This window comes from Oncorhynchus kisutch, linkage group LG8, assembly GCF_002021735.2.
Source record: "Oncorhynchus kisutch isolate 150728-3 linkage group LG8, Okis_V2, whole genome shotgun sequence".
Classification (NCBI taxonomy): Eukaryota; Metazoa; Chordata; class Actinopteri; order Salmoniformes; family Salmonidae; genus Oncorhynchus; species Oncorhynchus kisutch.
The window spans coordinates 41,776,045-41,802,220 of record NC_034181.2 but is presented as its reverse complement, the minus strand read 5'-3'; the positions used below and the strand labels follow the sequence as shown (position 1 = coordinate 41,802,220).

Sequence of the window (26,176 nt, the reverse complement as noted above, 5' to 3'; positions counted from 1 at the left end):
GTACAAACAATCCCAGAATAACAGCAAAGGACCTTGTGAAGATGTCGGAGGAAACAGGTACAAAAGTATTTACATCCACAGTAAAACGAGTCCTATATCGACAACCTGAAAGGCCTCTTAGCAAGGAAGAAGTCACTGCTCCAAAACCGCCATAAAAAAAGCCAGACTACGGTTTGCAACTGCACATGGGGACAAAGATCGTACTTTTTGGAGAAATGTCCTCTGGTCTGATGAAACAAAAATAGAACTGTTTGGCCATAATGACCATAGTTATGTTAGGAGGAAAAAGGGGGAGACTTGCAAGCCGAAGAACACCATCCCAACCGTGAAGCACGGGGGTGGCAGCATCATGTTGTGGGGGTGCTTTGCTGCAGGAGGGACTGGTGCACTTCACAAAATAGATGGCATCATGAGGATGGAAAATTATGTAGATATATTGAAGCAACATCTCAAGACATCAGTCAGGAAGTTAAAGCTTGGTCACAAATGAGTCTTCCAAATGGCAATGATATGGCAATGATATCAAATACTAATTGAGTGTATGTACATTTCTGACCCACTGGGAATGTGATGAAAGAAATAGTCACTGAGATAAATCATTCTCTCTGCTATTATTCTGACATTTCACATTCTTGAAATAAAGTGGTGATCCTGACTGACCTAAGATGGAATTTTTACTAGGATTAAATGTCAGGAATTGTGAAAAACTGAGTTTAAATGTATTTGGCTAAGGAGTATGTCAACTTCCGACTTCCACTGTATATATAAAAAACAGTTATCTAATTTGCATCAGACACTTTACTCAGTACTTTGCTGAAGCATCTTTAGCAGCAATTACAGCCTTGAGTCATCTTGGTATGACGCTACAAGCTTGTATTTGGGGAATTTCTCCCATTATTCTCTGCAGATCCTCTCAAGCTCTGTCAGGTTGGATAGGGAGCATCGCTGCACAGCTAATTTCAGGTCTCTCCAGAGATGTTAGATCGGGTTCAAGTCCAGGTTCTGGCTGGGCCACTCAAGGACATTCAGAGACTTTTCCCGAAGCCACTCCTGCGTTGTCTTGGCTGTGTGCTTAGGGTCATTGTCCTGTTGGAAGGTGAACCTTCACCCAGTCTGGGGTCCTGAGCAGGTTTATATCATGGATCTCTCTGTACTTTGCTCCGTTCATCTTTCCCTCGATCCTGTCTAGTCTCCCAGTCCCTGCCGCTGAAAAACATCCCCACAAACATGATGCTGCCACAACCATGCTTCACCGTAGGGATGGTGCCAGGTTTCCTCCAGATGTGACGCTTGGCATTCACGCCAAAGAGTTCAATTTTGGTTTCATCAGACCAGAGTATCTTGTTTCTCATGGTCAGAGTCCTTTAGGTGCCTTCGGCAAACCCCAAGCAGGCTGTCATGTGCTTTTTACTGAGGATTGGCTTCCGTCTGGCCTCTCTACCATAAACGCCTGATTGGTGAAGTGCTGCAGAGATGGTTGTCCTACTGGAAGGTTCTCCCATCTCCACAGAGGAACTCAGGTTTTTGGTCACCTCACAGGTTTTTGGCCCTTCTCCTGCGGTTTCTCAGTTTGGTCAGGCAGACAGGCAGAAGATTCTTGGTGTTTTCAAACTTCTTCCATTTAAGAATGATGGAGGCCACTGTGTTCTTGGGGACCATCAATGCTGCAGATATTTTTTGGGGCCCTTCCCCAGATCTGTGTCTTGACACAATCCTGTCTCGGAGCTCTACGGACAATTCCTTCCACCTCATGGCTTGGTTTTTGCCCTGACATGCACTGTCAACTGTGGGACCTTATATAGACAGGTGTGTGCCTTACCAAATCATGTCCAATCAATTGAATTTACCACAGGTGGACCCTAATCAAGTTGTAGAAACATCTCAAGGATGATCAATGGAAACATGATGCCCCTGAGCTCAGTTTTGAGCCTCATTGCGAAGGGTCTGAATACTCAGTTGCAAGAAAAAGTTGTCATTATTGGGTATCGTGTGTAGATTGATTGGGAAAATATTTTATTTATTACATTTTAGAATAAGGCTGTAACGTTGAAAAGGCTAAGGGGTCTGACTACTATTTATTTGACCTTTATTTAACTAGGCAAGTCCATTATGAACTAATTATTATTTTCATTAACGGCCTAGGAACAGCGGGTTAACTGTCTTGTTCAGGGGCAGAATGACACATTTTTACGTTGTCATCTCGGGGATTCGATCTTGCAATCTTTTGGTTAATTGTCCAATGCTCTAACCACTAGGCTACCAGCTGCCCCTATCTGAATGCACTATATATTATGGTATTACAGTACTGTATTGGCCAATGCAATTTGACTAAAACAGTGTGAATCCCACCCCAGCAACTTCATTGTGGATACAGGTTTACTGTATAGGGGATGCATGTTACATACAGTACATCTTGGATATTGTCAATGTCAGATTTAACTGTGAGTTAAGTCATAATATTACAGTACATATACTTTATGTTTCTAATTCACAGACATACACTTGCATTATGTTCTCCATCTTATTAGTCGACAAACCCGTTTAAAATCTATAGGTTTACCAAATGGTTTAGTGATTATCAGTTAGGAGAAGTTAGATTAATTAATAGTCAAATGCATTTAAACAAATGAGAAGTATCAAATCAAAGTTTATTGGTCGCGTACACAGATTTGCAGATGTTATCGCAGGTGCGGCGAAATACTTGTGTTTCTAGCTCCAACACTGCAGTAATACCTATCAATACACAACAATGCAGTAATACCTATCAATACACAACAATGCAGTAATACCTATCAATACACAACAATGCAGTAATACCTATCAATACACAACAATGCAGTAATACCTATCAATACACAACAATGCAGTAATACCTATCAATACACAACAATGCAGTAATACCTATCAATGCAAAACAATGCAGTAATACCTATCAATACACAACAATGCAGTAATACCTATCAATACACAACAATGCAGTAATACCTAGCAATGCAAAACAATGCAGTAATACCTATCAATACACAACAATGCAGTAATACCTATCAATACACAACAATGCAGTAATACCTATCAATGCAAAACAATGCAGTAATACCTATCAATACACAACAATGCAGTAATACCTATCAATACACAACAATGCAGTAATACCTATCAATACACAACAATGCAGTAATACCTAGCAATGCAAAACAATGCAGTAATACCTATCAATACACAACAATGCAGTAATACCTAGCAATGCAAAACAATGCAGGCGTAATACAAAAAGGAAGACATTTAAGAAATATCAGAACAAACAAAAATCATATAAAAATTCATGTGAGAATTGCATTGTGAAAGGAATATTACTTTATATGAACATGTATTGCAATGTGAAACGTGTATTTCTAGATGAAACACTGATTAAGTTTGGTGAAAAAGTGACTGATATGTGTTGCACTTAGTCAGTTGAAAATGTGCTTAGTTTTGTAACAACTGCCTTTTTGATGATCTATTTTTAGCTTTGTACTGAGAGTTGTGAAAATGTATCACACACTTGTGAAAAATGTACCAAAGGATTGAAAAACTGTTATATACCCCCCACCCCCCTTCCGCCCTCCCCAACCCCTGAAAATGAGTGTCTGTGACTAAGAACCTATGGAACCTCTAGTGGTGACCTGCTGAACTGCATACCTTATCCAATACCTTAATAGCCCTGACCCACGATCCGTGGGAAGTTTCTAAGGCATGAAATTGTGCATGTACTTCAAAAGAACTCCCCCATAGGAAGACAACTGACTGCTGTTCTCATATTTTTTCCCCTAAATGCACAATGTCCTTCACCCTTGTTCCCCTTTGTTACCCCAAAAAAAGATGCATAAATGTTTTGTGTTGAATGGAAAGGAATGAGACCAGGCAGACATTTGGAAACAGTCTATGCTGCAATGACTATTACATCTGGATGTTTTCAATCTAAGCCAACTCTCCTGATTGTGTTATTTCCCTGAATATGGTGATGTCCATTGCGTTTTCTTGAATCCTTATACTGTGTTTAAATGTTCTCCACAAAATGTATTAAACACTTACATTTTCTAAATGAGTCTCCCTTGGTGCGTCAGAACTATTTCTGTGTCATCCCTATTTTTGATTATCTGACTCCAGTCGACACATCTATGCCTTTTTAATTACTCTTCACCGGAGACTAGAACAAGGCTAATTGAATAGATCAGCCTAGAATACATTGTGTGTGTGTGTATATATATACACTTCTCAAAAAAATAAAGTGAACACTTAAACAACACAATGTAACTCCAAGTCAATCACACTTCTGTGAGATCAAACTGTCCACTTAGGAAGCAACACTGATTGACAATACATTTCCCATGCTGTTGTGCAAATGGAAAGGACAACAGGTGGAAATTATAGGCAATTAGCAAGACACCCCCAATAAAGGAGTGGTTCTGCAGGTGGTGACCACAGACCACTTCTCAGTTCCTATGCTTCCTGGCTGATGTTTTGGTCACTTTTGAATGCTGGCGGTGCTTTCACTCTAGTGGTAGCATGAGACGGAGTCTACAACCCACACAAGTCAGGAGACAGGCCAGTACATCAGGAGACGTGGAGGAGGCCGTAGAAGGGCAACAACCCAGCAGCAGGACCGCTACCTCCGCCTTTGTGCAAGGAGGAGCAAGAGGAGCACTTCCAGAGCCGTGCAAAATGACCTCCAGCAGGCCACAAATGTGCATGTGTCTATTCAAACAGTCAGAAACAGACTCCATGAGGGTGGTATGAGGGCCCGACGTCCACAGGTGGGGGTTAAATAAATTGTGGTCTAAAAAATTTGAAGTATTTCAAATATTTAGAATGGTCTTGCTGAAACAAGCATATTATCTATTGCTCTATTCAAAACACGTTTGTCCATGAGGCAGCTAACGATTAAGAATTCAACGGTTGAATGGAATAGCCTATAACATCCAAGCATCATCATGCAATTCACAGCAGGCCTTTATGGCACTGGGAAACAAGTAGCTGATGCATTAACAGAGTCCTCATCTGTGTGTGCCCTGTCCAGCCAAGCACTCTAATTATCCCACCATATTGCAGCAATATACTCATTTGGTGATGTACTTGACAATGACATTGACAGCACAGGGCTGTTATGTGAGGAATACAAGAGGAACTGGAGAGCGATGTGGATTAAATAATATCATTGTGTTGAGCCACTGTCATCATTACCCCATAAGAAGGCTGCGTTCCTGCTGTTCTGTTCCTCAGCAGACATGGGTTACATGGGTTCAAATACTATTGGAAATATTTCAAATACTTGAGCTCTAGTTTGCTCTACTCTGCCTGGAGTGCCAAATGGGAGAGGTTTGCACAGATTTGATTGATTTGATTGATTTGATTTGATTGTGCCAGGCAAGCTCAGTTTAAGTTTAAATTGTATTTGAACCCAGCTCTGTTCCTTAGCAGGGCCTCCTGGGCCATATACAGCGTTCCTCATTGAGTTCCCTGAATTCCTATCGGATCTTGTAGTCATAGCAGATACTATTCTAATTTTTGGTGACTTTAATATTCACATGGAAAAGTCCACAGACCACTCCAAAAGGCTTTCGGAGCCATCATCGGGCCTCTCACACCAATTTGGTTACTGGTTACGTCATTTCCGGTCACAACTTGCAGGCTTGTTTTCGAGTTGCTGTGCGTTTTGTTGCCAACCTGTTTTGCTACCTGACAACTTTACGGTTTTCACTTTTTAATTACCGTTCATATATTTATTTATTTTTTCCTCAACTTTTTCACTCCGGACGCTTTATCTGGACACGATTCGTCAGGACCTCCAACAGCCGAAGCTAAGTAGTAACATTAACATGATGCCTTCTAATTGCAGCCGCTGCACTCGCCTTACGGCGAGGATAGCTGTGCTGCAAGCCCAGCTTCAGACGCAATCGTTAGGCAAGGGTAATTTCAGTGTAGGAAAGGATGAAACAGCGTCTGTGTGCCACCAGTAAGTACAGATAGTAGTATAAATCCCCTGGCACAGTCCCCGCAGCCGGACAACTTTCTCACGGTTTCTGGAAGGAAATGCTGTAGGAATGTTGAGCTCATTCAGCCGACAGAAACTTTCAACCGGTTTTCCCCATTAAGCAGCGGGTCGGAGTCAGAGGCCGATTCTTCTCTGGTCTCTACTCCTCCCGTTACGGGGTCTGAGACGCCGAAGCTTCCCACCATTAGCTCTGACAAATTGAAAACTCTAGTCATTGGCGACTCCATTACCCGCAGTATTAGACTTAAAGCGAATCATCCAGCGATCATACACTGTTTACCCGGGGGCAGGGCTACCGACGTTAAGGCTAATCTGAAGATGGTGCTGGCTAAAGCTAAAACTGGCGAGTGTAGAGAGTATAGAGATATTGTTATCCACGTCGGCACCAACGATGTTAGGAGATCACCAAGCGCAACATAGCTTCTGCGTGCATATCAGCTAGAAAGATGTGTCGGCATCGAGTAATTGTCTCTGGCCCCCTCCCAGTTAGGGGGAGTGATGAGCTCTACAGCAGAGTCTCACAACTCAATCGCTGGTTGAAAACTGTTTTCTGCCCCTCCCAAAAGTTAGAATTTATAGATAATTGGCCCGCTTTCTGGGACTCACCCACAAACAGGACCAAGCCTGACCTGCTGAGGAGTGACGGACTCCATCCTAGCTGGAGGGGTGCTCTCATCTTATCTACCAACATAGACAGGGCTCTAACTCCTCTAGCTCCACAATGAAATAGGGTGCAGGCCAGGCAGCAGGCTGTTAGCCAGCCTGCCAGCATAGTGGAGTCTGCCACTAGCACAGTCAGTGTAGTCAGCTCAGCTATCACCATTGAGACCGTGTCTGTGCCTCGACCTAGGTTGGGCAAAACTAAACATGGCGGTGTTCGCCTTAGCAATCTCACTAGGATAAAGACCACCTCCATTCCTGTCATTACTGAAAGAGATCATGATTGGCCTGACTGAAACATGGCTTAAGCCTGATGAATTTACTGTTTTAAATGAGGCCTCACCTCCTGGCTACACTAGTGACCATATCCCCCGTGCATCCCGCAAAGGCGGAGGTGTTGCTAACATTTACGATAGCAAATTTCAATTTACAAAAAAAAAAATGACGTTTTCGTCTTTTGAGCTTCTAGTCATGAAATCTATGCAGCCTACTCAATCACTTTTTATAGCTACTGTTTAGAGGCCTCCTGGGCCATATACAGCGTTTCTCACTGATTTCCCTGAATTCCTATCGGACCTTGTAGTCATAGCAGATAATATTCTAATCTTTGGTGACTTTAATATTCACATGGAAAAGTCCACAGACCCACTCCAAAAGGCTTTCGGAGCCATCATCGACTCAGTGGGTTTTGTCCAACATGTCTCTGGACCCACTCACTGTCACAGTCATACGCTGGACCTAGTTTTGTCCCATGGAATAAATGTGGTGGATCTTAATGTTTTTCCTCATAATCCTGGACTATCGGACCACCATTTTATTACGTTTGCAATTGCAACAAATAATCTGCTCAGACCCCAACCAAGGAACATCAAAAGTCGTGCTATAAATTCACAGACAACACAAAGATTCATTGATGCCCTTCCAGACTCCCTCTGCCTACCCAAGGACGCCAGAGGACAAAAATCAGTTAACCACCTAACTGAGGATCTCAATTTAACCTTGCGCAGTACCCTAGATGCAGTTGCACCCCTAAAAACTAACAAAAAATTCTCATAAGAAACTAGCTCCCTGGTACACAGAAAATACCCGAGCTCTGAAGCAAGCTTCCAGAAAATTGGAACGGAAATGGCGCCACACCAAACTGGAAGTCTTCCGACTAGCTTGGAAGGACGGTACCGTGCAGTACCGAAGAGCCCTTACTGCTGCTCGATCATCCTATTTTTCTGACTTAATTGAGGAAAATAAGAACAATCCGAAATTCCTTTTTGATACTGTCGCAAAGCTAACTAAAAAGCAGCATTCCCCAAGAGAGGATGACTTTCACTTTAGCAGTGATAAATTCATGAACTTTATGATTATTAGAAAGCAAATTACGGACTCCTCTTTAAACCTGCGTATTCCTCCAAACCTCAGTTGTCCTGAGTCTGCACAACTCTGCCAGGACCTAGGATCAAGAGAGACGCTCAAGTGTTTTAGTACTATATCTCTTGACACAATGATGAAAATAATCATGGCCTCTAAACCTTCAAGCTGCATACTGGACCCTATTCCAACTAAACTACTGAAAGAGCTGCTTCCTGTGCTTGGCCCTCCTATGTTGAACATAATAAACGGCTCTCTATCCACTGGATGTGTACCAAACTCACTAAAAGTGGCAGTAATAAAGCCTCTCTTGAAAAAGCCAAACCTTGACCCAGAAAATCTTTAAAAAACTATCGGCCTATATCGAATCTTCCATTCCTCTCAAAAATTTTTAGAGAAGGCTGTTGCGCAGCAACTCACTGCCTTCCTGAAGACAAACAATGGATACGAAATGCTTCAGTCTGGTTTTAGACCCCATCATAGCACTGAGACTACACTTGTGAAGGTGGTAAATGACATTTTAATGGCATCAGACCGAGGCTCTGCATCTGTCCTCGTGCTCCTAGACCTTAGTGCTGCTTTTGATACCATCGATCACCACATTCTTTTGGAGAGATTGGAAACCGAAATTGGTCTACACGGACAAGTTCTGGCCTGATTTAGATCTTATCTGTCGGAAAGATATCAGTTTGTCTCTGTGAATGGTTGTCCTCTGACAAATCAACTGTCAATTTCGGTGTTCCTCAAGGTTCTGTTTTAGGACCACTATTGTTTTCACAATATATTTTAGCTCTTGGGGATGTCATTCGAAAACATAATGTTAACTTTCACTGCTATGCAGATGACACACAGCTGTACATTTCAATGAAACATGGTGAAGAACCAAAATTGCCCAATCTAGAAGCCTGTGTTTCAGACATAAGGAAGTGGATGGCTGCAAACGTTCTACTTTTAAACTCAGACAAAACAGAGATGCTTGTTCTAGGTTCCAAGAAACAAAGAGATCTTCTGTTGAATCTGACAATAAAAATGAATGGTTGTACAGTCGTCTCAAATAAAACTGTGAAGGACCTCGGCGTTACTCTGGACCCTGATCTCTCTTTTGACGAACATATCAAGACTGTTTCAAGGACAGCTTTTTTCCATCTACATAACATTGCAAAAATTAGAAACTTTCTGTCCAAAAATGATGCAGAAAAATGCATCCATGCTTTTGTTACTTTTAGGTTAGACTACTGCAATGCTCTACTTTCCGGCTACCCGGATAAAGCACTAAATAAACTTCAGTTAGTGCTAAATACGGCTGCTAGAATCCTGACTAGAACCCCAAAATTGTATCATATTACTCCAGTGCTAGCCTCCCTACACTGGCTTCCTGTCAAGGCAAGGGCTGATTTCAAGGTTTTACTGCTAACCTACAAAACCTTACATGGGCATGCTCCTACCCATCTCTCTGATTTGGTCCTGCCGTACATACCTACACGTACGCTACGGTCACAAGATGCAGGCCTCCTAATTGTCCCTAGAATTTCTAAGCAAACAGCTGAAGGCAGGGCTTTCTCCTATAGAGCTCCATTTTTATGGAATGGTCTGCCTGTGAGAGACGCAAAACCGGTCTCAACCTTTAAGTCTTTACTGAAGACTCATCTCTTCAGTGGGTCATATGATTGAGTGTAGTCTGGCCCAGGAGTGTGAAGGTGAACGGAAAGGCTCTGGAGCAATGAACCCCCCTTGCTGTCTGGGCAGTTCCCCTCTTTCCACTGAGATTCCCTGCCTCTAACCCTATTACAGGGGCTGAGTCACTGGCTTACTGGTGCTCTTTCATGCCGTCGCTAGGAGGGGTGCGTCACTTGAGTGGGTTGAGTCACTGATGGGATCTTCCTGTCTTGGTTGGCGCCTCCCCCTTGGGTTGTGCCGAGGCGGAGATTTTTGTGGGCTATACTCGGCCTTGTCTCAGGATGGTAAGTTGGTGGTTGAAGATATCCCTCTAGTGGTGTGGGGGCTGTGCTCTGGCAAAGTGGGTGGGGTTATATCCTTCCTGTTTGGCCCTGTCCGGGGGTATCATCGGATGGGGTCACAGTGTTTCCTGACCCTTCCTGTCTAAGCCTCCAGTATTTATGCTGCAGTAGTTTATGTGTCAGGTGTCTAGGGTCAGTTTGTTATATCTGGAGTATTCTCCTGTCTTATCCGGTGTCCTGTGTGAATTTAAGTATGCTCTCTCTAATTCTCTCTTTCTCTCTCTCGGAGGACCTGAGCCCTAGGACCATGCGTCAGGACTACCTGGCATGATGACTCCTTGCTGTCCCCAATCCACCTGGCTTTGCTGCTGTTCCAGTTTCAACTGTTCAGCCTGCGGCTATGGAACCCTAAACTGTTCATATTTACTCTTGAGGTTCTGTCCTGTTGCATCCTCTACATCTACTGTGATTATTATTATTTGACCCTGCTGGTCATCTATGAACGTTTGAACATCTTGGCCATGTTCTGTTAAAATCTCCACTCGGCACAGCCAGAAGAGGACTGGCCACCCCTCATAGACTGGTTCCTCTCTAGGTTTCTTCCTAGGCTTTGGCCTTTCTAGGAAGTTTTTCCTAGCCACCATGCTTCTACACCTGCATTGCTTGCTGTTTGGGGTTTTAGGCTGGGTTTCTGTACAGCACTTTGAGATATTAGCTGATGTACGAAGGGCTATATAAATACATTTGATTTGATAGAGGACTGAGGGTCTTCCAAATATTGAAAGTGTGTAAATAGTTACCCATGTTATTTTGTAAATGTATATATATTTTTTCCATATTTTTTTCTCAATTTTTGGGGGGTAGTTATTTGTTTCAAAATGTATACCTTCACCAATTTGGCCACTTGGGTACATTTGGGCTACTTGTGTGGGACACCTGGGTGACTTCATGATAAATGTCATGTAGCACACTCATTTTGGAAGTTATCATTCTGAAACTTTGCACAAGTACTGTTGCCCTCATATTTTTTACTGAAATTGTTTGTTTTATCTTGTTCATTTTAAAGTTGATGATACAACAATTTTTAAAAAACGTATGTTTTTTTTCATTGTATTATGTAAACCAGATCTATTATGTTATATTCTCCTACATTCAATTCACATTTACACAAACTTTAGAGTGTTTTCTTTCAAATGGTATGCATATCCTTGCTTCTGGGCTAGAGCTACAGGCAGTTAGATTTGGGTATGTCTTCAGGCGGAAATTGAAAAAAGTAGGAGGGTAGCTCTAATTAAAGCTTGGTGAGAGTGTGGTTGTCATATGGTTATTTTGCAAACAACCTTCTCACAATTTTCTAGGAATGTTGCAGGATAGATGCTTGGCTTTGGACCATTCAACACTTCAAAGGAACTTGACAAATGAACAATATTTTCTTGGTATTTCATTACTTTAACCTAACATTTCCTAAAAGATCAAACATGGTTACATTTAATAAAATGTTGGTTATGTTCTGTCGCTGTCATAATTCTTGCTGCTTCAAGTTCACTACCCGCGCATGTGGTCTCAATTCAATAGAGTAGGCTATAGCCAATGCGATGGCGGAGAAGCACAGGGCAGTTATCTTTCCAAGGAAATGTACTTCCTAAAATAGGCCTATGATTAGGCTATAGCCTAGAAAGGCCTAAATATTGATCACCCATATTTTTCCGTCTGAACACTCCAAAAAGGTAGGCTATTAAAAATAGCTGAAGAGAAAGTGCAAGTCTCTCCAATTCTGCTCTCTTCAAACTACATCTAGCATATTGGCTGATCTAGACCAGTAATACTGTCACGGGCGTCGTAAGAAGTGGACCAAAGTGCAGCGTGTATGCTCAGTACATATTCCTTTTATTTATAGAAAATGTAGCCAGGAAAACAAAGAAACGACAGTGAAGCTTAACTTCGGCAATAATGCCTCTAACAAAGTCAACTACCCACACAGAAAGGAGGGAAAAAGGGCTACCTGAGTATTATTCCCAATCAGAGACAATGATAGACAGCTGTCTCTGATTGAGAACACTACCTGGCCAAAACATAGAAACATAGAAAACAAAACATAGAATGCACCCCCCCTGTCCAGTCCAGATCTGGTGTCCAGTCCCGCTCCATGGCAGGAGCCTTCCTTGATACCGAGGTCCAGTCCAGGCACAGTGTTCAGCCCAGGTCCATTGCTGCATCCATGGGATGAGCGGGTTCTTCGTCCCGCACCAGAGCCGCCCCCGATGCTGGCGGATCCGCCGGGATGAGCGGGCTCTTCGTTCCACACCAGAGCCGCTCCATGAACGCCCTCCATACTCGGGACGTGAATTGGGGGCCCCGATCAGAAACGATGTCCTCCAGCACCCCGTAGTGCCGAAAGACGTGGGTGAATAATGTCTCCGCAGTCTGTAGGGCTGTAGGGATACCGGGCAACGGGAGGAGACGGCAGGACTTAGAGAACCGATCCACAATCACCAGAACCGTGGGGTTCCCCTGAGACGGGGGAAGATTGGTCAGGAAATCTACGGATAGATGCGACCATGGCCGTTGTGGAACGGGGAGGGGTTGTAACTTCCCTCTAGGAATCTGCCTAGGAGCCTTACTCTGGGTGCACACCGAACAGGAGGAGACATAAACCTCAACGTCCCTAGCCAAAGTGGGCCACCAATACCTCCCCCGAAGGCTCCCCACTGTCCTCGTCACCCCAGGGTGACCCGAGGAGGGTAGGACGTGAGCACACCGAATCAGTTGGTCCCGAACACCAAACGGCACGTACTTTCACGTACTTTTGACACTGAGGAGGCGCGGGTTCCACCCGTAATGCCCGCTCGATGTCCGAGTCTACCTCCCATACCACTGGTGCTACTAGCCTCAAGGCGGGAAGGATGGGAGTAGGTTCGTGGACCTATCCTCCGTGTCGTAAAGGGGGGACAGTGCGTCAGCCCGGTCTGTAAGACAATGTAAACCAGAACCGGGTGAAGAACATGGCCCACCTTGCCTGACGTTGGTTCAGTCTCCGAGTGGTCGGTCCAGATGAGAAAGGAGTGCTTAGCCCCCTCAAGCCAGTGTCTCCACACCTTCAGAGCTCTGACCACCGCTAGCAACTCCCGGTCCCCCACATCATAGTTACACTCCGCTGGGCTGAGCTTCCTTGAGAAGAAAGCGCAGGGACGGAGTTTTGGTGGCGCACCCGAGCGCTGTGATAGCACGGCACCCACCCCAGCCTCGGAGGCATCCACCTCCACTATGAATGCTAGAGAGGGGTCCGGATGCGCCAACACGGGTGCATCCATGAACAGCGCCTTCAACCTGTTGAAAGCTCCGTCCGCCTCTGCTGACCACTGTAACCGCACCGGGCCCCCCTTCAGCAGTGAGGTAATGGGAGCCGCTACCTGGCCAAAACCCTGGATAAACCTCCGGTAGTAGTTGGCAAAACCCAAAAACCGCTGCACCTCTTTCACCGTGGTCGGAGTCGGCCAATTAAGCACGGCCCTAATGCGGTCACACTCCATCACCACACCCAAGGTGGAAATGTGATAACCCAGGAAGGAGACGGCTTGTTTAGAGAACACACATTTCTCAGCCTTGACGAATAGGTCATGCTCCAGCAGTCTACCAAGCACCTTGCGTACCAGAGATGCATGCGCGGTGCGAGTGGCCGAGTAGATCAGAATGTCATCGATATAAACAACCACTCCCTGCCCGCACAGGTCCCTGAGAATCTCGTCTACAAAGGATTGGAAAACGGCTGGAGCATTCTTTAACCCATACGGCATGACGAGGTACTCATAGTGGCCCGATGTGGTACTAAATGCGGTTTTCCACTCGTCTCCCTTCCGAATACGCACCAGACTATATGCGCTCCTGTGATCCAGTTTTGTGAAGAACTGCGCTCCGTAAAATGATTCCACCGCCGTAGCGATGAGAGGTAGTGGGTAACTATACCCCACTGTGATGGCGTTTAGACCTCTATAATCAATACACGGACGCAAACCTCCCTCCTTTTTCTTCACAAAAAAGAAACTCGAGGAGACGGGTGAGATGGAGGGCCGAATGTACCCCTGTCCCAGCGACTCCGTGACATATCTCTCCATCGCCAATGGGTACATGTGACTCTTGGGAAGCACAGCGTTTACCTGGAGATCTATTGTACAATCCCTTCCCGGTTGATAAGGTGGTAATTTAGTCGCTTTCCCTTTACTGAAAGCGATTGCCAAATCGGCATACTCGGGGGGAATGCACACCGTGGAACCCTGGTCTGAACTTTCCACCGACATGGCACCGATGGAAACTCCCAAACACCTTCCAGAACACTCCTCTGACCACCCCTGGAGAACCCCCTGTCTCCACAAAATTTTGGGATTGTGCGGGGCCAGCCAGGGAAGCCCTAGCACCACTGGAAACGCAGGCGAATCAATAATATAAAGACTGATACGCTCCCTATGATTTCCCTGCGTCACCGTGGTCTCCCTGACCATCCCTGACTCTAATGGCCGGCAATCTAGGGAGTGCATGGGAAAGGGAGAATCTATCAGCACCGGCGGAACCCCTAACTTAAGGGCGAGTCCGCGATCCATAAAGTTCCCAGCAGAGCCTGAATCGACTTGCGCCCTATGCTGGGATGAGGGAAAAAAGTTAAGACAAACATGTGGCCAACAGAGGGTTCTGGGTGAGTTTGATCCTGACTCACCTGGGGTGATCAGACGGACCCCCCCAGCACCGATCGGCCGTGTGTCCTCTCCGACCACAGCTGGTGCAGGGGAGGCCTCCTCCTGCAGTACCCCTCGGCACGGCCCCTCCCAACTCCATCGGAATGGGAGCGGAGGGGCTGGGGGGTGGAACACACAGGACCCTCTCCGAACGCCCGCGGGCAGCCAGTAGATTGTCCAATCGGATAGACATATCGATTAGCTCATTCAGGGAAAGAGCGGTGTCCCGACACGCTAGCTCCCTGCGGACGTCCTCCCGGAGACTACACCTGTAGTGGTCAATAAGGGCCCTGTCGTTCCACCCAGATCCTGCTGCCAAGGAACTCCAGCGCGTAATCATGGGCGCTCCTCTTCTCCTGCCTGAGATGAAATAGTCGTTCTCCCGCCGCTCGGCCCTCTGGAGGGTGATCAAACACGGCACGGAAGCGGCTGGAAAACTCTGGGTAGTGCTCCTTCGCTGAGTCCGGGCCATTCCAGACTGCGTTCGCCCACTCCAGAGCACTACCCGTGAGGCAGCAGATGAGGACACTCACCCTCTCCGTTTCCGAGGGAGTGGGTCTGACGGTGGCCAGGTATAGCTCCAGTTGGAGTAAAAATCCCTGGCACCCCGCCGCCGCTCCATCATAAGCCCTCGGGAGCATCAGAGGGTGCCGAAGGTGGAGAGAGGAGACCACTCCTCTCCCATCGGTCCATTCTCTCCATCATTTGATCCATCTCAGATCCGATGGAGGACGGTGGTGTGGTGGAGAACCCGTTCCTCCATCGATGGGAGAGGGTTGGCCGCTGCTCCTGCTGACTCCGTTCAAAAAGGGTGCGGGATTCTGTAACGCTCCGGGTGTCGTGGGTGTGGAGTCAGACGCAGGAAACAGAGAGTGCAATATTGTGCTCTTTTAATGCACTCACGCAACACTGGGAGCTCAAAATCAAATGCCCCAAACACGGGGGACGAAAACAGTACAGCAGAAAATACACGACCAAGAACAAACAGGTTCCTCTACTACCTACACGAAGGTCACAATGATTAATCCTGCACAAAGAAACAGGCGGACCGGCTGTCTAATAAAGCCCAACTAATGACTCACTAACAGGTGCTAACAATAAACATACAAGGAGGGGGAGGAAAGACCATCAGTGGCAGCTAATAGGCCGGTGACTACGACCACGAGCGCCACCCGACCGGGAAGGGGAGCCACCCTCGGTCGGACTCTGACAACAATGCTAATTTCAACATTCTCCTATTTCTTTCAAATGCAGTGGTAAATATGAAAGTAAAAGCTTCCAAATTTCTACAAACAGTACCCCTGTCCATAATTGGTATAAATTCTGTAGAGCAGCTCTGTCCACTCAGTAGTGCTACATTTCGGCCTCAGTTGAGCTCCCTTAACAAACGCATAGATGTTCCTTTGTAAATCATCATTTTCGCCATTTGTGGTGTTATCATTGGTGTTCTCCGTGCTGTCCGTGGCCACAAGAAGTAGACCATGTATTTAGCTTTATTATTTTATATAAATATTTATTTTCTTTCCTGGATCAGCTGATGATGGTCGACAATATCACTAGCCATCCAACAAGTAGGCTATAAGTAGTTGAGGTTAGATTTTGCAATGGCATAGGCCTACATTATTTTGGATTTGTGTGCCCTTGAGAACTGTCACAGTTACATGTACAGTGCGTTTTTTCTGAGATCTCAAAGATCCAGGATTCCTACAGAGTTTAAGGTCAATGTTCTAATACACTTGTTAAATGCGTAATAATGACAAATAATAGCCGTAAGGAAAGAAACGTTGTGTTTTATGACACATGATCTGTTTACAATGCCTTTATCAATACATTTTCTCTGTTTCTAAATGGTGATTGTGTGATGACAGAATATAATTGCTAACGTTGTGATATCTTAATGGCGCTTTCAAGACAACTGGGAAAAAAAGTCAAATCATGACGCCAGTGATCTTCAGGTCGGAATGTCGTGGTTCTAGAAAGATGCCTGAGTTTCCAAATTAAAATTCCAAGTTGGATGACAATTCAAACTATTTTTCCAGTCAGAGCTCGTTATTTTCCGAGTTCCAGTTGTCTTGAATGCACTGAAGTCAGAACTCTGCGATTTATGAGTTCCTAGTTATTTTGAACGTGGCATAAGCAGCTTTATCTGAAGCCTGCTTATGTTTATGTGTGTAAAATTGCCTCGGCAGTGGTGTATGCCTAGTGGAGAGTAACACAGTTTACCCTTCTTTTTCAGACAAATGCATTGAAAGTATAGGGAGCGTTTTTTTTATCACCACAACCGGCAATCGGAGTTTAGACACATTTTTTTTTACCACACTAGAATACAGCACTGGCTACTGTTGGGCCTATTTGAAGTTAATGGTAATACACATTGTAGCCTAGTCTAGTAAATTGACTGTGTGTATTAGGATGACCATGCCATTTTTCTGGGACAGTTTGTTTCAGCCCCAATTCCATGTCTCGACTTTTCAGGCTACAGCAAAAAAGTCAATTTGACAGCAAGACGCATCAATTAATGTAGCCCTAATCTATGACAATTGCAGAATGTCATTAGGCACACTTTTTGGTGTTTTGTAACAGTAACCTCCACAAATGTATGAAAAGTTGACATGTTTTGGTAATGTGCTCATTGTTGTGATCATTTGATGAGTTCTTCTGTACAACACATTTTTACTGACAGTAACAGCAACAATACGCACACACCTGTCATGTAAATAATGGGCCTCTATCACAAACGTGGTGTTCTGTGCTAGATGACAGGCAGGATGTGTGAAAATTATGGCACAGGGACTTTCCTATTTGGCGGAAGTGACTGTAGTTGAGGCAATTGAACCTGCCTCACACATTCAGAGAAATAAACTGCAATAAATGTTTGTGTGTGTGTATGTGTGAGAGATAAAGGGAGAGACAACAGCATTGCGAAAACTGGCTCCTGGAAATGTTTTTCCCCTCATTTGAACACCATGCGTACTCACTGTAAAGTACATTTTTGCTTGGCACCACACATGGGGTTTTTGGTTTTAACATGTTTCCCGGGTTACCATAGGGGGGAAACCCACTGAATTTTTCTCTCTTCAAAATGATAAAGGTTGACACTATTTAATGGACGCATCATATAGTGGGAGAGAATAGTGACAATTACAATCTTAAAACAACTTGGTGATTTGTAGATGGAGTCTAGTTTAAAACCAGAGGACAACTTCTAGTGATTCATCTGCCCCAGGTGAAAATGAGTATCCTTCTGGATTTCCTCAAAGTATTTGCGATGATGTACCCCAGCAGAAGTACCTGTGCAGCAACTGTAATAACGTACTGAAGGAGGCACGTCAGACTTTGTGCAGCCACCGCTACTGCCTCGCTTGTTTTCATTGGTTAGTGAGGTTAAGGAATTCCAATTGTTTATATTCTAAGTCATTCATAACCAAAGTGAACCATTTCCTCCTATCACACTCTTGCCAGGTCTTTGTATGTAATATAGCCTACATTTCCCTTTTTTGCCTTCCCCTTATGTTTTTAAAGGTTAAGATATTACACTTTTATGTTAACATATTTGTGTTTATTGTATTTAAATCAAATCCCACATGTTCATTGATGTTGTTTAGGAACATTTGCGAAATGTGCAAAGAAGAGGATGCGAGCTCAGAGAGTGAAACAAGCATACTGACATCAGACAATGTATGTATAGTATTACTGCACTTTGCATATATGCTTGTATAGTACAAGTGGATAGGGTGGAATGATATGGCAGGCCTCTATGAAGTTGAGAAATGGAAAACTGTTTTTATGGCACACATAGGTAGATAGCTTTGGTGAAAGACCTGCTTTAACAACACAAAGGATATCCTTTTATAAGACCATTTGAAATGTAGGCTACAGTTACCTTTTCAGTCTCTATGTAATACTGCAGCCTCAATAAGTGGAATGTCCTGTAAAAAAACAACACCAATGACATGGGATGAATTGAATCAAAAATGAAACCGCTCTTAAAGAATTCCCCATGTCCCTGTATGTTTACATAAATGTGTGAATATCATTTCCTCTTTTCATTATTTGACTAATTTGCATGACACAGACACCAAGGTGCTGTGTGAATGAGCATGAAGTGGGAAGGGCACTGCTCTAACATTGGGAGGCAAGATTCAATGCATTCCTACGGTAGGTACCAAATCAAATAGAGGCTCTATAATAGTGGTGCTTCTAGTGTTATCCAAAGCATTCCCCTTTACTCATTACTTCTGGCAATTCGAGCACTTGTGTTCCTACGCAAAATACATGTAAATATTTTAGCTGGATAGAATAAATGATCCAGATAACACTGATTGAGTTACAGTGCATTCGTAAAGTATTCAGACCCATTCACTTTTCCCACAGTTTGTTACGTTACAGCCTTATTCTAAAATTGATTAAATAGTTTTTTCCCCTCATCAATCCACACACAATACCCCGTAATGACAAAGCAAGTCCGGGCTCTGGCTGGGCCACTCAAGGACATTCATAAACTTGTCCCGAAGCCACCCTTGCATTGTCTTGGCTGTGTGCTTAGGGTCGTTGTCCTGTTGGAAGGTGAACCTTCGCCCCAGTCTGTTACGACTTCTATAAATGGTGCGGTGGAGGAGTCAAACGCAGAGAGCAGGTAATATCGTACGTGAATCTATTTATTCCAACGACATGCCAACACTAGGGAGCATGAAACAACCCGTCCAAAATACACAGGACTAAAACTGTCCGGAAAATAATGAGAACACTAATACACCAACACCAAAATAACAGAGAACAAGCCCGCACAAATACCCAGCGGGCCTAGTGCCCTTAAATAGCCTACTAACTCAAAACAGGTGTACCCAATTAAACCCAATAAACAGAAACAAAAGGAAAGGGAATCGATGGCAGCTAATAGGCCGGCGACGACGACCACCGAGCACCGCCTAAACAGGAAGAGGCACCATCTTCGGAAGGATTCGTGACACAGTCTGAGGTCCTGAGCACTCTGAAGCAAGTTTCCATCAAGGATCTCTCTGTACTTTGCTCCGGTCATCTTTCTCTCGTTCCTGACTAGTCTCCCAGTCAATGCTGCTGAAAAATAGGGATGGTGCCAGGTTTCCTCCAGATGTGACACTTGGCATTCAGGCCAAAGAGTTCAATCTTGGTTTCATCAGACCAGAGTATTTTGTTTCTCATGGTCTGAGAGTCCTTTAGGTGCCTTTTGGCAAACTCAAAGCGGGCTGTTGTGCCTTTTACTGAGAAGTTGCTTCCGTCTGACCAATCTACCATAAAGGCCTGGTGGAGTGCTGCAGAGATGTTGTCCTTCTGGAAGGTTCTCCCATCTCCACTGAGGAACTCTGGAGCTCTGTCAGGTTCTTGCTCACCTCCCTCTTGCTCACCTCTTGCCCCCCCCCCCCCCCCCCAGATAGCTGAGTTTGGCTGGGCGGCCAGCTCTAGGAAGAGTCTTGGTGTTTCCAAAATTCTTCCATTTAAGACTAATGGAGGCCACTGTGTTTTTGGGGACCTTCATGGCAGCAGAAATCTTTTGGTACCCTTCCCCAGATCTGCCTTCGACTCATGGCTTGGTTTTTGCTTTGACATGCACTGTCAACTGTGGGACCTTAAATAGACAGCCTTTCCAAATCTTGTCCAATCAATTGAATTTACCACAGGTGGACTCCAATCAAGTTGTAGAAACATCTCAAGGATGATCAATGGAAACAGGATCCACCAGAGCTCAATTTCCAGTCTCATAGCAAAGGTTCTGAAAACTTATGTAAAAAAGTTATTTCTGTTTTTTATTTAATACATTTGCAAACATTTATAAGAACCTGTTTTTGCTTTGTTATGATGTGGTATTGTGTGTAGGTTGATGAGGAAAATGTTTTATTTAATCAATTTTAGAATAAGGCTGTAACGTAACAAAATGTAGAAAAAGTCAAGGGGTCTGAATATTTTCCGAATGCACTGTATTGCATACTATTTAGCTCCCCAAAACAGGAGACATGATCAGAGCCTGTAGTTGGATTTTAGCAGAAAGGTCATACAATTGAACTCACCAGAGAATTGCAGTAACCTGAACTTTTTCATTGCTCTGGTGAGACTCCGCTCAGGGGATATAAGGTTTAGGAAAGAAATTGAATGTGAAAAGATGCTAGAATGGACTGGTGTAATTAGAATGTCTGTAGAGTTGACAACATGCCACGTGTTGTAATTGTCCAACGTGAATTAGTCCATTGCTGAGGCCCTGAGACCATATAAAGAGAACGGCTAGAACGGACATTCCCATTCAAGTCAATATTGTATTTCTATGGCTGAGACGTGTCTCACCAATACATCATTCTAGTGATAAGTGATATGTTATGTAAGCAGGTAACCTATAACAAATACGTCATTATAATGATAAGTGATATGCTATGTCAGTAGGTAACATATAACTAATACATCAGCATACGTGACAACTAGATTGGTAAAAAAGCATTATTTCAACTTATTCTAATGAGACCATGTTGGTCAGCATGTGGTTCTATAAGGGCACAAGGCGAGACCCAGATTCAGACACGGGAGGCAGATGGTTTGAGTCTTGATATTTATTAAACAATCCATAAGGGGTAGGCAAGAGAATGGTCGTGGACAGGCAAAAGGTCAAAATCAGTTCAGAGTCCAGAAGGTACAGAGTGGCAGGCAGGCTCAAGGTCAGGGCAGGCAGAATGTTCAGGTAGGTGGGTACGGAGTCCAGAAAACAGGCAAGAGTCAAAAACCGGGAGCACTAGCAAACGAGAATAGAAGCAGGAGTACAGGAAAACCGCTGGTTGACTTGAGAAACATACAAGACGAACTGGCACAGAGAGACAGGAAACAGGGATATATACACCAGGGATAATAAGCGACACCTGGATGGGGTGGAGACAATCACAAGACAGGTGAAACAGATCAGGGTGTGACAGGTTCAGCATCAGAATGGGGTTCAGCATCAGAAAGGGGTTCAACATCAGCTCCTCCAAACATCCTAGGCAGAAGAGACACCCCATAACCGTCTGACTTGTTGACTTGTAGGATTTTGGTTTGTTGTGCTAAAATAATAGGCCTTGAATATATTCATATCAATATCAGTTGGAAAAGTCTATTTTCAGGACAGATGACTCCTATATCTTGATTCAATTGGGTTAATTGGCCACAGCGAATACTTTGAGCATCAGAGTGGAATGGAAACTAAGCTTGTTAAACAGTAACTCAAATGTTTTACTTTATATGTACGTTCCTCTTCCCTTGTATGCTCACAAAGCAAAGGCTTGACTGTCTCTGACTGTTACTTACACAGTGGGTTCATTGTTGGTTGTCAGTTTTAAGAAGCTACTGTTGTATTGAATGATTCATTGTTATTATTATGATGATTAAAGAGATAAAATGGCTTTGTGTGTTTGTTGCTTTTGAGTGGTAGAGACACAGCAGAGCTTAAAAGTTCCACTTCAAGGTGTATCAACTAACAACAATGACAGCCAGAGAACATTGTTATTTAAACCAGTTTAGCACTGAAGATTGCACCGGTGTGATATGTAGAAATAAAATAAAACACATTTTCCCTCTGAGGAAAATTTAACATGGTGAGACTGAATTTAGGACTGAATTAGTAATTGAAGTACTGAAAGTTGATCTTAATTCTCCTATGTGTTACTGCAGTTATTCAGTGATGCTTCCATCAATAAGGAGATCTTGGAGTTGAAAATGCATTGTGCTAACCAAGGGTGCTCCTGGAGGAGTATTCTCGAGGACTTTGAGGTATTGACACTGTTTTACACATTTGTGAATGATACAATAAAAAATGGATTTTTTTATCACCATGTGACCATTGTAATACCTACCCACTGTAATTAGATCAGGGTCAGGGCCCAATTTTTCACTAAAACAAAAGTCCTGTTGAAGAAAACCTTCAGACAATTTAAGAACAAAATATTTTAAATTGGTACCAAAATAATGAATACATTTTAGAACTAATGAGGACAATTGCCCCTGATGGCTGATATTGACTTTGGGATGCTATCAAGATGTTTATCCTCCAAGTGGATTGATTCACTGAAATGTTGTGCTGAGCTTTGGGTTAGTTTATTGTGATTTCTGAATGGTTTTGAATCCTCTTTCAGGACCACCAGGAGCAGTGTGAGTATGCCCTGATCCCCTGCAACATTGGCTGTGGTCACATGGTGCTGCAAAAGGCCTTGGCCTGTCACCTGGAGAAGGCCTGTCCAAACAACATGTCAGTGTTCCCGACATGCTGCCGCTCTATGTGCCCCTCAGAGCTACAGGTAAGACAGGCCCAAATAATTAACTTCCAGCCGTGCACTCAGTAGCTGTCAAACTAACCACCTCGTCTAAGTTGCAAGTCCTGTCACTGACAATCTTGCTGAGATTCTCAAATGTTCAGCCCTGGTATGAAGTGTTTTTACTCCTGGAAATAAATAGCCAGTGTATGGTTTCCTGTGGTTTTATACTGCAGGGGCTACAGTCGCTGAGAATTGTACAAAATAAGTTAGAATTGGTCTCTAGTGGAAAACCTTGTTGGGGACGAGGTCAGTGTGACATTGGTTGGGTCCCCACAGCGCAGCTCAAGCAGCAGTGTCTCCAATGTTTACTGCTGCCCCATATTCCCTTTCACCACTGATCTGGGAAGGGCAGGGGTCTGCCGAGAGCTTTGGACCACAGCGAAAGGGAGCAGAAAGCCACAGAACTTTAGGACTGTCTCGGAGTGGTCTGAGGCGGAGGGGAAAACTGAAAACTAGCTGTTATTGACAGAGGTTTGGAACCCTCTTTCTTACTGGTCTATTTGTTACATCAGCTCCTGCCACGCCCTCTACTTCTCATCCTGTGTCTCCATAACCTGCTGCCACTCCCCCAGTGCTCTCTCCCTCCCTCCCTCTCTCTCTGTGTGAGTGGAGACAGGTGTGCTGGAGGCAGAGCAGATCCCCACCAGCTGCAACCTGTTCCATATTCAAGAACTCTACAAATACTCAGCCCTGCCACTTCCACGCTGCCAGATCATAGCCTCTGCTCAGTCAGTCTGCGGTTCAAGCCTGTTCCTGCATAGATCTTGTTATCCTGTTCAGCCTAGTTTTCCCTAGCCTGATGCTCCTTTTCTCTCCGCCACAGTTCCGCCCGCTCTGACTCTGGTCTCTGTCTCCAGTCCCTCATCTCGTCAGTCCTCGTCAGTCCCCCCCCCCCCCCCCCCGCTCTACTGCTTTCTTGGATTCCGCTCCGGACTTGCTTACCCTGCTCCTACTGCTTTTCAATAAAAACTTGTCCCTGTCTCCTCGTCTGAGTCTGCACTTGGGTAGACCTGCTCCACCACACGTTTCACTAACTAATTTACCACCTGATGGCACCAGGCAGGCCAAAACTCTATCCCACCAAAACAGTCTTTTCAAACAGCTCTTACACTAAAGGCATTATCATAATTTGCACAGTATTCTTCCAACCTCATAGTGTGGAAATATATATAAAACACAGGAAATATATTTTTTGACTGCTCTGGGCCTTTAAGAAGTGCATGCGTGAACTATCCTCCCAAATTACAGAAAGTAACTTTTCTGATGCTCCTAATTTGCAGTGGTGGAATTGTAGCCTTACAATTGCTCTATACACTCACTGGTCTTGAGAATAATAAAATGCTGGTCTGGCTGAACATTGAGGGGGAAGGGAGAGCATCAAATGTCACATCTTGGTTGGAAAAATGGACTGTTGACAAGAATGCATTTCACTTTCCTGAAAAACATCAATTTATATCCCGCTTCTACAAACGTTCCTCTCTCTACTCTTATAGTAGAGAGCCTCTTCTCATGTAACATTGCATAGAATAACCCCTAACCCCCCTCCCCCAAAAATGAAACAGATTTCTATCTCCAGCAAACAATAGTTTTGAGTGTACATTTTTTATTAAAACACATTACCAGGGTCTCTCTGCTTTTTTCACCGGCCGTTAATTAACAGAAAAGTGCGATGTAATTTTATATTTTAAAATGTCATCTTAAATCACTGTTCTAATTTCTCTCAAATCCAAAACAAAACGTTATTGAACAGTAAACAAAACGAAGCAGTAATTGTATATTTTCAAAACAAACATATCTCAGACAGTCAGCTGAAATTGAAAGGTCCTAAACATAATATTTAGTTACGTGTTATCTGACCAGGATAATGGGGGTGATTCAGCTACATTGCAATGTCAAGACCTGCGACAACAATACCATTTCAGAAAGCTCGGCGAGAAACAAATTATAGAGGGGACCAAATAGATGTATCTGACAACAGACATCAACAGTTTTCTGCGTGATGTCTGTTGTTTGTATCGGCCTACTTTATTGTGGAGAATGTTGATATTTGTAACCTAACTATGCCTTCTTAAGAAGATGAAATCTGTTTCATTTTTTGGGGAGGGGGGTTAGGGGTTATTCTATGAGCATGAGAAGAGGCTCTCTACTTTAAGAGTAGGAGAGGAACGTTTGCGGAAGCGGGATATAAATGGATATTTTTCAGGAAGGCGAAATTCATTCTTGTCAACAGTCCATTTTATCCAACCAAGATGTGACATTTGATGCTCTCCCTTCCCCCTCAATATTCAGCCAGACCAGCATTTTATTATTCTCATTTTCTTCAAGAATAGTGGGTGTGTGCAGCAATACTAAGGCTACAATTCCACCACTACAAATTAGGAGCATCACAAAAGTTACTTTCTTGATTGTATTAGCCTACCTTTCTGTAATTTGGGAAGATAGTTGACGCATGCACTTCTTAATTGCCCCTGTGGGGATTAATAAAGTTAAATTGAATTGGTTGTTGCCCTGTCGGTGTCAGAGCAGCAGCACAGACTGGCCAGGAAAGATCTTGTCATCAGCTCCCTGATAGAAAGCCTCTGCGCCCACCAGGAGGTCTCATATGACGGTAATTTCATCTGAAGGCTGTCTGACCTTAGCTACAAAATGAAGGAGGCCATCTCTGGCCATTGGAATAGGCCTAACCTGTAATCTCCTGGTACAGTATTCTTTCAATTTCACCTAAAACGGAAAAAACAGTGGTGTCGGACAGTCAATTCACAGGGACAGTCTTCTATGCACATGGAATAAAATAGGCCTTCATTAGAGAGTGCTTAATTTGAACACAATTGTTTTTTATGTACCACCTCTGAAACACTACACAGACAGACAAGTAGGTAGGTAGGTAGGTAGGGGGGAGGAATAGGAATGGGTCATACCTACTAAGAAGGAGGGGGGGGGGAGATGGGACAGATACTGTAGGCCAATTATCAACTTTTCATTTTATTAACTTGGTGTTTTGGTGTTTTTTCCATGTTTTTTTGTACTGTTTTTCGATTCTTTATCTATGTACTTCTTGAATATCATTTCCTGTCTTTGATCTGAACCCCTCCCAGGGAAAAAAAGACAAAGTTGGTAAAAAAACAATATCCA

The 26,176-nt window shown here is 44.0% G+C and overlaps 1 pseudogene; it reads left to right on the top strand.

Annotated features, from left to right (window-relative positions):
* Positions 1–14,082: 14,082 nt before the first annotated feature.
* Positions 14,083–25,735, top strand: LOC109894863 (TNF receptor-associated factor 2-like; annotated as a pseudogene).
* The last annotated feature ends 441 nt before the right edge of the window (positions 25,736–26,176 follow it).